The sequence below is a fragment of the Equus caballus genome, chromosome 14, assembly GCF_041296265.1.
Source record: "Equus caballus isolate H_3958 breed thoroughbred chromosome 14, TB-T2T, whole genome shotgun sequence".
NCBI lineage: Eukaryota > Metazoa > Chordata > Mammalia > Perissodactyla > Equidae > Equus > Equus caballus.
In genome coordinates, this window is record NC_091697.1 from 98,720,296 (window position 1) to 98,734,674 (window position 14,379).

Here is a 14,379-nt window from a genome sequence, read left to right on the forward strand (position 1 = left end):
AATGCATAAATATATATATATGTAATTTACCACATCTAGGCTACCAGAGGAAACTGGCACAAATTCACTAATTGAAGTGGAGTTTGGCCAAGATATTTATCTCTACTTCCTCTCGTTCTGACTCCAAATCAGAGAGAGTACAGGCCTTGTGTTTTCTGGTAAAGTACAGCCCTATGCAACAATCAGCATGCTTTCTCACACGAGAGCAAGGAACCCCCAACAATGAGTGTTTGTGAGTCCTAACTGGTTTCTCTAGGTGGGTGGTGAAATAATAACCTACTATAGTCATTCATTCTTTTCCTCAAAAGAACTAGGTGTCTTGCTAAGTTCTGCTTGGTCACAGGGCAATATCCCACTTTAAGTACAGTGTCTAGTGATGTTTGCCCATGAATAAAGTCAACAGAAATGTTCAAACCCCACTAGGAAAGGAGAGCTTAGTTATATGGCTGCTGGGAGACAGCGCTGGTTGATCTTTCTGCTCTCAAAGGCTCTGATCCTCAATTAGCCACCAATCATTAACCACAAAGTATTTAAGCATAATATGAGGAAACAGAGAACAATGACTCTATCTTTAACATTAATCACATTCAGCTTTAAGTTAGCTTTTGGGGTCTTTTCCAAACCGAATTAACAAGTGTGCAGATACAGGTAGCTCCAACATCAGAGGTATTCCCCTCCAGTTTGCAGGCACAGAGAAAAAGAAGAAACCTATGTCTGTAAACATATTTAAATCTCGGGGGAGTCTTTTCAAACTTTATCTTTAAAAGCAGGAAATACAATTTAGGAATAACTTTTAATTTTTTTTTTATCTACTAAGAATAGCAAAGTAAAACTCTGAATTCTTACATAAATCCTTAACGATTATCTTGACTCTCATCCCTCTTCCCACCTCCCACAAGAAGATTAAGGACCGTGGACTTCCTGCTGGAGGAAGTAATTGCTCAATCACTTTGGAATCCATTGGAATCCTCTGCAGTATTAGTCGGGACAGGCATATGCAATTGTAAAATATCCCTTTCTTTGCTTAGAGCTCAGAACTAGAAGTCAGTCTCTGAGACCTTCTGCTTGATACCCTTACATTCCAAGTTACATATTTCCCAAACTGGGAACAGATTGTATCTCAGAAAACTAGTTGTTGCTTCCATTGTGCTTTCCTATTTTTATTTTAAACTCACAACATCCTATTTTAGGACTTTGTATGAATATTTTCACCATAGGTTTGGCACAGTTGCCAGGCAGTACTTAAAATAATCTAGGTTACAGCTTTCAGAGGGAGTCAAAAATCCAGGGAAAGTGGATCAAGTAGATATATCAGATTTGAGATCGAAGAGGTCATTAAAACCGTGTTCTTCCAAGATAGATACAAGTAGGAGAGTTTAAAACGCAGCTCGAAGTGGCAGCGTCTAGTCTGCGCCGCGTTCCCCCGTCCTCGCTCAGGCACTTCATGCACGGGGACCCGAGTTCCATCCGCAGCCACTTAAAGTTTGCGCTCTGGAATTCCGTCAGTCCTGTCACATGGCAATCGTTTGGCATTCTAGACGAACTCTTTTATGACAGTCTGGGACGTGATTATCCTGTAAGTGACTAAAAATGGTCTTTCAACCTACTTGAACGTATTTAAAAAGTCAATATATGCAGCACAGGATAAACTCGTCTCATTTTTCTGCCAAAAAAGTTTGCTTGGAATAAATCTTTACTTCTCAGTCGCAAGGCAAAAACTCCTCCTACCACTTCCAAGAAACAAGGAAAAAAAATCCAAACAGTCTTTTAATAAAAGTGTTCAGTACCGTCTGGGTGGAAGTAGGGTGAGCTGCAGCTGCAGCGGGTCTCCCAGGCTCGCCCCGCCGAGCCGGGCCCCGCCCTTCTCCGCCCCGCCCCGCCCCGCCCCCGCGGAAGGCGCAAGGCCCCGCCCCCCGCGTTGGGGCGGGGACCCGGGAGGCGCCCCGCCAGGTTCCGCGCGGAGCTGACTGCGGGCTCGGCAGCTCAGCTGTCTCCCAGCCGCAGGAGTCACACCCGTCTCGGGCCGGGAGCTGAAGCCCCAGCCCACGTGGCGGCGGCTGGTGAGCCCCGCGCTCCGGGAAGCGCCCCGCGCGGTTCCTCCTGGGCGCAGGCTGAGCGAGTGGGGAGCCCCAGCCGCCCCAAGGAGCTAGTTGTTCTCTCACCCTTCCATCCCCGCACGTCGCTTCAGTCGCGTTTGTTATCGCTCGTGGCATTTAAAACATAGCTTAACACGAAACGCGAAATTCAGTCCAAAACCTGAAACGAACCCTGCCTGTCCGCTCCTGGCTATTCGCATTCATCTGCCTCATCTCTGTTCCTTTCTTCCTCCTCTTCCCTCCACGGTCCCCTTCCTTCCTTCCTTTCCCTTCCTGTCTCATTTTTTTCTCCCGGTGCCCGCCTTCCCCCAGATTTCCACGTTCGACGTGTGTCGTGAAGTTGAGGAAGTTTAAACTTTGGATTAGGGGACCTTCTTTTGTAATGTCCTGGGGTGAGGCCCTAGCACTGGGTTCAAGCGGCCATGGGCCTTAGTAAAATTTCAAAAAGTAAGGCATTCTGTATTATCTTTCTTAAAGTGACGCCCAAGATGAAGCATCAAGCCCCCCCAAAACCTGGATCCGCCCCGGCCATGTGTGATCGTCCACCAAGCTGCAGACTCGGCCCAGAGCTCCGCTCACATCCCAGCTGACGCGGGAGAAGGCGCTCCTGCACTTGGCTAAGACACGGTCTCTTTCTGTCCGGGTCCTCCAAAACCCTAGATTGCAGGCTGCAGATTCTGAAGTAGAAAACCAAAGACGAAAGGGGAAGCTAGGATCCTCCATCCTTGAATATGTGGCTGTGAAAGCTGCTCGCCCGGTTTTGGAGGGGTTCGTTTTTCTCCACCTGTGCTGGATTTCTCCATCAGGGGGCGCCCACACCCGCCACAAAACTCCCCATTCCTAGACATCTCGGTTCTGCAGCCCGAAACACGCCAACTGGGGGCAGATCCCAAGGACCGCACCGCCTCCTTCGCTCCTCCCTTCTCGCCTGCCTCGGCGGACAGGGGAGGCAGAGATTTCACACTGGCCATTCATTTGTCAGCTTTGGGGGAGGGGACGCAGGAGCGAGAGACACGCAGCAGAGGCTGGGAGAGGGGAAGGGAGGCAGAGAAGATGGAGACAGAGAGGGAGAGACAAAGCTGAGAAACGGGACACAGACAGCTAGACTGTCTTTCCGCCTGTGGGTGTGCGCACGGCGGGACAGCTCTCCAGGCGCCGCGTAGATTTCTCCTCCCTCTCCCAGCATCTCCAGGGGACGTGCTGGACTTGCTGGGGCGCAGCTGGATCCCAGAGCAAAGAGTTTAAGCTATGACACTATTTTTCTACCTCGCTCTCACTGCCTGACACACTGATCGCTCCACGCCCAGTGACACAGACAGACAGCTGGGACAGCCCTAATGCCCTGCAGTCCGCACGCACCAGAGATGCCGCCCGGCGGCGCCCTCGCCTCCGCAGGGCGGGGGGCGCTCCAGCCGAGGGCGTACCCCGGGACTCCCGGCACACTCTCTCCGCCGCCGCTCGACCAGCCAGTAAAGTTGCTCAACTCGGGCCGAGAGCTGGGAGGGGGTGGGGAGATGGAAGGATAAGGAGGACTGCTGTAGTCGGGGTAAGAGGGCTGGTCCTAGAGGCTCCAGATTCGGGTCCCCGAGCCACCTTTGTCTGGAGAGTGCTCTGAGCGCTCGTTTGCTCGTTGAGACGCGAGCGAAAACCGCCACTTCGCTCTTCAGGGTGAGATAAAATTCTTGCACATCCCTGAGATTCAGGGCAAGCTTTTCCCGCCCAGGCGCCTCCCAGACCTCCGCGGCGCTCCAACAACCCCACCCCCATCCCCTGCTCCCTCTTGGCCGGCCCCTGCGCACCGCGCGCAGGACAAAAGAATCCGGAGGCACCAGAGAGAGCCTTGACAGCCCCCAAGTCGCCAAAGAGGCGCGGCCCCGGGACCCTGTATCTCTCCCGGCCGGACCTCCTCCCGGGCTGCCTGCGGGCTGAGGGGCTCCTGTCCGTACAGGTCCCGGGCAGCTGGAGCGCCCGCTCGCCCTGTCAGGAACTGCCCGGGAGCAGCTTTCCAGGAACGCCGGGCACTGACCACACACCAGGGGAACCAGGTTGCCTGCACCAAGGCAGCTTCGGGGACTTGTATGTGGGCAAGTCTCGGGAGTCCCCATTCAAACTTTTGCCTCGAGCAGGTTTAACAAAAACGATCAAGGTGCCAGGGGTCCCTCCCTCCTCTCCAGCTCAAGACCCCACGACTTTTCTAGGGGTTCTCTACAATTTCCTTCCCTCCCTTCCCCCAATTCCGTTAGTCCTCTACCCCCACCCCACCCCGGGCTTCTTTTGTCTGCATCTTTTTCAGCATCCCGATCGCTGTGTATTCTTCTCTCCAAAACCTCCTTCTGAAAGTTACCTGCATTTTTAAGTGCCTGTATTTTCTTAACTTCGCCTTACAGCTAGTTCTCTTTGCCTTGATTAAAGCCTTCTGCCAATTACAATGTGCTTTTTTTCTAAGCTCGCTTTTTTTCCTATAAGTTTTTTTTTTTTTTTTTAAGGGGGAACAAAAGAAACGTGATTACCTTGAAAGACGGCTTATTGCAGTTGGGGGGAAAATTCACCGCAGCGCTGCGCGAATGGGCTCGGCGTTGTCGGGGCGGGTCACATAGGAAGCGCGGTGGCCTGGGGAAGGGTGCGGGACGGTGCTGGAGGATGCGGGGCTGCCGCAGATCCGGGTCCCAGCGCCTCTCCACAGCACCTAATGTTCGCGGCTGTTGCGCCCTCGCGCCTGGAGTTCTTCCCCAGAAAGGCTCGGGGCAGCTCGCCTGCAAGTTCAAATGCGGGTTGTGACACCCATCATCATTATATCACTGTACCGTCAGCACCGAGGAGGAGACTCAGCGAGGAGGAGGAGGAGGAAGAGGAGGAGGGTTCATTCACAGGCTCCTGAAGCGTTCCGCAGCTTCAGCCACTCCTAAGAGCCCAGGCTTGGAAAGCAGGCAGAGGGGCGGAAAGGCAGCTCCCCGCTCCTGCGGTAGGGACCGCCTGCCTCCCTCCCCAAGCACTCCCACCTCTCGGCGTTTCTTCCTGACAAGAAGTACCAATCGGCTCGGGGACAGCAGCGCTCCCCATTCAGCGACTCACTAAGTAACATCGCGCTGTGCGCGAGGAAACCACTGCCCTCCCACCCCTCCCCACCCCCACTTCCCCTCCCCCCGTGCTGCCAGTTCTGGGTTAGGGGGAAGGAGCCCCCAGGCTCTTGTGGGGCAGGCCAGCACTAGACAATTGAGTACCGTCAGTTCTTCTTCGGAGCAAACGAAACTCTGTAAAACCAGCAAAGAACTTGGTTAAAGCGTGTTTATGCAGCCACAGAGCCTGCCTGTCCCATCTGAGGGAAGTGTCAGCCTCGAAGCTTCTGCCAACCTGGAAGAGACACTGGGAAAACGAGATCCTTCTGAGACCTAGAGGGAAAGTGTAAGAATTCCCCGCTGCCTTCCCAGGGAACGGCCCAATGGGGAGCCCAACGTCATTGCGCAACCTACAAAGACCCTGGTAATAAAGGGCTGGCTAGGAAATTCCCCCAAGTAAATGCCTTGTTGGATTCAGGCAGATCCTCTTCTTCTGCCACAAACCTACATAAGTTTAGATTCTGCTTTCTTCCTTCTTCCTTTCCCTCAGTCTTTCCAAGTGTCCCTCATGATAGAATATGTAATTTTTCTGAGTAACAGAGACTCCTTGGAGGTATCAGTCACCTTCCTTTTGGTCAGGAAATGGGGACCGTAATCTTTCCTTAGTTTATGTAATTTTTGTTTTCAGCCAAGCCCACCCGACTATGTAAACAACATCAACACACAGAAGAGTCCCCTGCATTGTGTTACAAAAGATTTCCAACAGGACCTTACAGAGCAAAGGGTCAACCAGTTGACACAAAGGATTTCTGCCTGTTAGAAAAGGGAGACTTTGTATTTTCCTTGTCTTTGAAGTCAGCTATGAGTTTATACAATGGGAACAAAATAAGTCCAGTGTGCACATCAGTTTAACACTGGGGATACTGGAATGGATAGCAAACTTTTCTTTCTAGGCAAATATGGAAATATCCTCATAATTCTCTCTGAAGTCTCTACTTAAAAAATTACATCAAACACAACACCTCACAACAGTGATGATTAAAGGAGAAAGTCAATTTTCATGCTGAATTTCTTTGAGTAGATTGGCTTAACCTCATATTTTAAAACTTGTAGGGGCCTAGACTCCTGTCATGAACATTTATAATGTTTCTTTTGTAAGTTTCATTTTTGCATGATTAGTAAGTCATAAACAGATAGAAGGTTTATCAGGAGAATTTCAGTCTCAAAATGTGCATCTTTCATTTCTTTTTTAATTTATCTGCTCACTACAGTGAATGACATTGCTATTAATTATAGGATTTGAAAACAATTGTTTGTTTTCACAACGATTTATTTATTCTTAGTATCGTTATTATACTACCATTCCTAAATTGAAATTCTGTTCCCTTAAATATCAAGAATAATAGAGTCGTAGAACAGAATTGGACTTCAACCTTCACACGTAACAGATAGTAAACTAAGGCCTAGGAAGTGACCTTCCTAAAGTTGCACAATTGATAGCAGAACCGTTTCCAGAACTCTTGACTCTTGGTCCAGTGGTCTTTTCGCTGTTCCTCAGAGCAACTTTACAATCAAGATGACTTCACTCAGAAAGGGATAAAAATGAAATAAAGAATCTAGGGCTGGCCGGTGACGGAGTGGTTAAAAAGAAAAAACAAAAAAGAGAATGTTTATTGAAATTTATATGCCAGGCATTAGGGTAGACTTTCTCTGAAGCCCTTCACCACATGTATTATTCTTCTCATTCTTAAATATTAGTAAACCTGGATGAGTTCCAAAGTTTAAGTGTCTCGCCCGAGGCCTCTTCCTAAGCGGTAATCTGCCAGTCTGCAAAGTTTTCTCTCCATTACCTTGCTCTCCCTTCGTAACACAGTTAAGTAAAACATTTCCACAAAGGAGATAGAGAGCAGAAACAAGCACCTAATAGCAGATTAATATCCATTTTCAAGGAAATGTTAATAGTTGACATTCACTGTGAATAATGCCATCTGCACATGATGGAACATGATGAAAAGTTATGGGTCAGATACTCGTTACATCCTGAGATATCCTCCCATAGTTTGCCCAATGTGTTTCTCTAGCCCTCTAACGTTTACAGTTACTTGCAATGTCCATAGACATTACAACTCTTGACCGAGTAGTTCTCCAGGGCAAAGGCACTTTCTAGGGCAGACTTAACTAGTCAGAACATGGGCAACGTTGAAAAGCTTTGTACTGCATGCCTTTTCTTTTCTTTGGCTTGTAACATTATTATGTAGAAAATTAAACACTTCTTTAGGCTGTCAAATAACTAAAGTGAAATGACACCCTTGAATATCTGCTTTCTTTCTCCAAGGCAGATTTCCCCCTCTGGCTATCTATAATAGAGAAGGAACATTCCAGGTACGTTCAGGCCAGAGTCTAAAGCTGTATTATTTCCATGTAACCATCCATGAGGACTTCTGTATCTCTCTCTTTCCCTTTCTTTCTTTTTTTTTCCTTCCTTCCTTCCCTCCTTCCTTTCTTTGTTTCTTTCCTTTCTTCCTTTCTTTCCCCCAAGAAAAAGAGAATGAGAGAGCAGTTATTTCTAATTCGCCCATGTCTGAAAAATTATCAGAAGTTTTTGAATGGGAAAATACATTTTTGAAGCTTTTATAACTAAAACTGTTACACTCAAGTTACACTTCCTGTTACACTCAAGTCTGAATCAACCTAATTAAAATATCACTCTGTACGTCTCCCTTTAAATCATATCCTTGTACTAAAGACGTTCTGTAGGTAAACTCCACGGTCCCAGGTGTAGATAAAAGAAGACCTTCATTCCTAGTGCTGGTTTCTGCAAGAAACCGGAAGCCAGATGCTTCATGTGCCTTGCTTCGTTGCCTTGATCTTGTCTTTAGGATCTTGGCTAAGGTCAGAGGCAGCCAGCCAAGGTGTACATGGCAGGTGGGTCTCCAGGGAATTTCATTATCTTCATCTAAACTTCCTTCTGAGGTCCTTTAGGATCACGTTTCCTTCTTCTCCTTTTTTATCGATCAGGTGAGGTGTTCCTAGACATGGTATTATCTGTTGCTGCACTGGGGAAGACATGATTCCAGTCCCACCCACATTCAGAAAACAGAGCTCACATTCCAAGTCCCTGATCTGGCTGATCCTAGGCACAATGAAGCAAATATCCTTCCTGGCTGGTGAAAGAATGTGACAGATTAAAAATGCACCTTTAACGAATTCCAAAGACCCTAGAAAAAAGAAGCCAATCCTCTAAGATTGCTTCATTAAAAAAGAAAAAAATGTTTTACTCTATAGAATTAGGGACAGACATTTTATCCAACACCTTAAAATCTCTTGTTTTCTAGGAAATGCAGAAGTAATATAAGGTCTTTTGTTGCCTTCTTTAAAAAATAAAAGAAAGCCTACAGAAGGCAAAGTGATGGTGACAATCTCATTACGCTTTAGCCTGAAGTATATAAATTACTTGGAGAAGTTAAACACAGACAAATATCCTTAGAAAGCCATGAAAAATTTGATTTTTCCCAGAAATCAGATACCGAGCCTTTGCTCCCCAACCCCCAAATCAAAACGTTACAGTAAAATGTTTCTTTCAATAAAAGAAGGGTTCTTTTCTTTGCTGTAAATGTCTTGTTCATGGTTGGGCAGATTTCTCCAGAACTTAACTGGAAGACCATCTACATCACGACGGAACTATGCAAGCCCAAGCCAAGTTCCAACATGGAGTGATGGGAAAGGCTGGGCTTCTGAGAGGAGATGACTTCACGAGGGAGAAGAGAGGCTCTCTGAGTCGGTCCACACGGCAGCCAAACAGCTCAGCACATCTGCACTCGCCCCTGGGAGGCTGCCTGGAGCAGAGTATCAAAATTGCCATCGTTTTTATAAAGAAAAAGATCAAGGTATAAATAAAGCAGTCCAACTAAATTGGATCAAAGATAGTAACAACCTTACTTCCCTCCTTAGTCACTTTCTCAAACTCTTCTTTCCCTTCCAACAGCCTGAAAAATATAGGTCATTTTTTTTATAAAGCATTTGTCTGACTGAACCAAGACAAACTGAAGAATCTGGTTTCTGAACACAAGGAAGCGGTAGAGATCTTAGAATCTATGAGCCAGGGCAGAGAAGAACACAGAGGTTTTCTTAAGAGGCAAAACTTTTGCAATTGCTATTTATTTTCAGTGAGTACCAGACTCCATTTATTTAAGTGGAATATAGTGGGATCAGCTTCTGCGATGAGAAGCTTAATGAAAGCCCAATGGATGATGCAAAGAGCCACCGTGGCATCATTAGTGTCTCTGGTGAGCAGAAGTGGGAAGCTAGACAGGAAACGAAGGCAGTTCTACATAGTGAGAAGAATGTTTGGAGAATTCCAGCACAGGTAACAGAACAGGGTGTGGAAAGAACAAGCAGGCACTCCATTTTTATTCCATCAGTAAATAGAATGAAGGACCAGTTGAATGTCAGGGACTTTAGGCTCTTGCCACAAAATGAATGGTCACATTTTAAGCCCGTGATTCAAAGGAGATCAAATATTTGCTATAACACATCAAGAAAAACGAAGAGGAGAATAGCTATAAGACTCAGCAAATACTTATCAGAAACAGGCTTCTCTCAATTTCGTTTCTATTTTCTTTGTTCAATTCAACGAACATTTATTGACACACATTTTTGCATGTGTGTGTGTTGTCTAGCCCAGTCAGCCATCTTTTAAAAACATGCCACTGACTAGAAATGGATCAGGGGAGAGTGGTAGCTCAACAGATCCATTTCCTTTACTGGAAAATCTTTTCCATGCACATATTCTACTAACATTGAACCCTGGGCATTGATCTTGTTGTATACGAAGAAATTGTGTTTCTTATTTTCCTGTAGTAAAAACAGTTGGTCAGATGACACGTTCTCAGGGTTCATTTTAAGTTTCTGAAAGTCTCCCAGAGTTGATACATCAAACTAAAGTTGAGTGGTGTGGGGAAAGCATTAAATGTCATCCTGGCAGAAAAGAAGGTCAGGGAAACTGATCCCTCCAAGGGCACTAGGGTCTCTGGCTGCTGGACTTGAGGACCAAATGTAGGCATCAGAAAACAAGAGAAAAGAACAATGTGCTAAAAATTCTTCTTCTTAGTCATCACAAAACTGAAATAATTTGATTTCAAATATAGTATCAAATTTACAGGCTTCCCTTGAAAATGCAGCTGAGAATGTGTAATGGTCCTCCCCATCTTCCATGTCTGCAACTCCTTTGGGGACTTGCTATGTCTTTGTCTCTCTGGTGGGAGCTGCCTGTGACTGCCTCCTCCCTCCCACATCATCTCACATGATATATCTATCTCCTTTTTCCCCTGCTTTATTGAGCTATAATTAACATGTAACATTGTGTAAGTTTAAGGTGTACAATGTGATGATTTGATACATGTATATATTGTGAAATGTTTACCATAGTAAGCTTCGTTAACATATCCTTTACCTCAAATAATTACCTTTTTGTTGTTGTTGGTATGGTGAGAACCTCTACTCTCATAGCCACTTTCAAGTACACAATACAGTATTGTTAACTATAATCACCGTGCTGTACATTAGATCCCTGGAGCTTATTCATCTTATAACTGAAAGGTTATACTCTTTGACCAACATCTCCTCTTTCCCCACCCCTCAGCCCCTGGCAACCACCATTCTACTCTCAACATAATAAAAAAGGCCATATATTACAGGCCCACAGCTAACGTCATACTCAATGGTGAAAGACTGAAAGTTTTTCCACTGAGATCAGGTAGAAGACAAAGGTGCCCACTCTCATCTCTCTTATTCAACATAGTCCTGGAAGTCCTAGCCAGGCCAATTAGGAGAGAAAAAGAAATAAATGGCAGACAAATCAGAAAGAAGGTAAAAGTGTCTCTGTCCGCTGATGACATGATCTTGTATACAAAAAATCCTAAAGACTTTATCAAAAAACTGTTAGACCTAATAAACGAATTCAGTTAAGTTTCAGGATGCAAAATCAACATACATAAATCAGTTGCATTTCTATACAGTAACAACTATCAGAAAAAGGAATAAAGAAAACAATCCCATTTGCTATAGCATCAAAAGCAATAAAATACTTGGGAATAAATTTAACCAAGGAAGTGAAAGATCTATATACTGAAAACGATTAAGACATCAAGGAAAGAAATTGAGGACAACACAAATAAATGGAAAGATGTCTTGTGTTCATGGATAGGAAAAGTTAATATCATTAAAATGGCCGTACTACCCAAAACCATCTATAGAGTCAATGCCATCCCCATCTAAATTCCAATGGCGTTTTTCACAGAATTAGGAAAAACACGATGTCTATCTTAGTTTGGGTTCCCCCGGAGGCAAGCCCTGAGACAAGGATTCAAATGCAAGTAGTTTATTTTGGAGGCAAGGCCAAGAAACATCTACAGAGAAGTAGGGAATGAGACAGGGAGGAAAGGAGCCCAGCGAAGGGTGCACTTCGAGCAGGTTGCCACTGTGGGCACCTGGAGCTTCCTTTCTCTGGGGAATTCTGAGAATCACTGGAGAACGTGCACCTCAGAGGTATCCCATCTGAGAGAGAGGGAGCCAGAGTATTTAAAAACCTGTCATTGGCTGAGGGCTTTTCCAAGAGGTGTTAATCCGCTGCCACTTCTACATGTGTGCAGGCAGACTGGGCTCTGTTGTCTCTTAGGCTAAAAGATGCAGGCACTGCAATGAGAAGCTGGGCCAACACGCACATAAATGATAAAGGTGAGGGGATATGGGGGGGGTACCAATCACATCTGCTGTAATTCTCAATATTCTAATCACTACCTAGGCTGGCTAGGATTGCAGGACTGTCAACAATGGGTTTCCTTCTTGGTTGGGGCAAGATGAGATGGCAAGTTCTATGATGTCAGAGAGGAGTGTGAATCCATCCAGTGGCTCCTCCCACTCAGGCCGCCCTCCCCCTGCTCCAGGATCATCCCTACTGCTACCTTTTCCACACCTACTGCTGCCTCCTTAGCAGAATCTCCCGTGTGAGTTTCAAAGCCTCTCCTCCCTCCCACAGATCTAGTCTGACTCCCTCACACATCTCAACTCCCAGGCAGAACTAGGCAGATGAGGCCTGAAACCGTTGCCCTGGAAATCATAAAAGAATCCTAAATTCATGGAAGTTAAGGTCTGGAGGGGCTGTAAATTCACTTAATGCAAAAAAATCCTCTTACTTCAGACATGTCATCACCGGTGGAAGCTCCCTGAGAGCAGGCTCTTCAGATGTCATCTTCATACTATACATGCAGGTCCTTAGCACAGTGCCTGCCCCAGAGATGGTGCTCAATATGTATGTGTTAAATAGATGTGGAATGAATACCTCAGTTGAGTGTGTTCTATGTCCTGGGAACTATCACAGAGAAGAGAGATGAAAATAGGAATAAAACATGCTCTCTGCCTCAAGAAACGTTGCAAACTCAAATGCCTTACCAAGGCCATGAGGATGCTCTACAAGTGAAGCAGGCGGAGAAGTAAACCAGAGCATGGTGAGCAGTGGGGTAAGTAAGAGAGTCCATTCTACTTAGTTCCACCCAGTCGTAATGTGGGACTGTTGGTCCAGTGCTTCCAGCTCTTGAAACGTTAAATAGGCCAAACCAAACAGGTCTGTGGGCTGATTCCCACCTGAAGGATCCTAAGATTGTGACTGTAGGTTTAACGATCAAACGGAAGGCTGATGGGAAGCGAGCAGAGGTAGGACTCATTTTATTCTCTTTATACACTCTCTCCTTTTCTTGTTCTTTTTTGTTTTTTTTCTATCAGTAAACACCCTTATGAATCCCCAAGTGGCCAGTGTGTTCTAAAGAGACTTAGGAAGGGGAAGAATCAATGGCAGGGAGAATTCATGGAAGGAAGGGACCAATACATGAGGATTTCTGAAGAAACAGGGAAGGCTGAGACCAATTGTAGCTGCCAGGGAAGATGCCCCATCCCTCTTTGGGCCATCTGGTCTCACCAGGACAGAAGAGTCACCAGCAGCCCTGACTCTACTTGAGCCTCTGTTCCAGGGGCCAAGAGAATCCCTTTTCCCCATGCAGTTGAGAGATCCGAGTTCCCAGCAACCCAAGTGGCAACAGTGCTTGCGTTTTCCTGAGGGGTCTTGAACAGTAAGCCTGTTAGTTCTGCGCTCCTGTGTGCATTCTCCAGCAGCAGGATCCGCAGGATTTTATATCTTTGAGACAATGTATTCTGAGATATAAAAGAGCAATGTTACACTATTCATAAATAGAGACTGGCACATCAGTGTGAAAACAAAATAGGAGAGGATACATACCGTAGCAAAGATAATTGCCTCTTTGGAGGGGGAAGAAGTAGGGAGGGAGATTTCAAGAGTGCTCACACCTGAGGAATAAGCCAGCAACTGGATTATAATTGGGAATTATTTCCTAAAATGACCCAGAGATGCCTAATGAAGATGGAAGGGACAGATGGCACCCAGAAGAACCTGAGAGCAGCCAGTGTTAACTTGGGAATGGATGGATGGGTGCTGTTTGAAAACAGCGGGAGAGGGAGCAGTAAAGAGCAAAGGCGAGTAAAAAATTAGGTTGCTTGAAACCAGGTTATTTGGCAGATTCTCCTCAGTGAGGCTAAAAACTAAAATCCTGAAAGTTATTGTTTTTCCAATCGCTGCCCAAACTGCTATGTCAAATGTCCCCTTCTCATTGAGAATAAGGTTCTTGAATCTTGGGCAGACTCCATGACTCTCTGTACACTTTTCTTTAATATATGCCTGTTTTTACATAGTTTAAAATGCTGGTCTCATATACTAATTAAGGTTTTCCTTCCACCAAACCTTCTATGCCCGTGGCTCAAGGGACACGCATTGGGGAGGGAAGCATGTCTGCTCCTGTCCTCCTGTGGCTCCTCCCTGATGCTGGCGTGGGATGTGGGACGGTGCTGGGCAGGCTGCTCTGCGCCCTCTGCTCTTGCTCTCTCTAGGCTCCAGTGTTTCTGTTAGGAAGCGGCAGAATTGAGGGCGAAGGAAAGGGACGAAACTCTCTTACTTAACTGGCTGTTGTTATAATCCTCTTTGAGATCATTAAAGCTTCCCTGGATAACAGTGACTGACAGCTGATGTCTTTAGTGTGGTAGGTGTCCCAAAGCTGACCCCCTCAAGGACCTGTGTGCACCATCCAGGAGTCTCTATGGAACTCCCCCCTGTGCAATTCCCTGCCCTGGGAGATGCAACTATGCTACTTCTTTCACCCTCT

General features: G+C 46.1%; 1 protein-coding gene across 4 annotated transcripts in view; it reads right to left on the reverse strand.

Annotated features, from left to right (window-relative positions):
* VCAN (versican) overlaps positions 1 to 5,357 on the reverse strand; it is a 105,599-nt gene extending 100,242 nt beyond the window's left edge. For all 4 annotated transcript variants that reach the window (XM_023618040.2, XM_005599584.4, XM_023618039.2 and 1 more), the window contains exon 1: positions 4,607 to 5,357. The gene's annotated coding sequence lies outside the window, so the exon portion shown is untranslated. The remainder of the gene's footprint in view (positions 1 to 4,606) is intronic.
* Between the last annotated feature and the right edge of the window lie 9,022 nt (positions 5,358 to 14,379).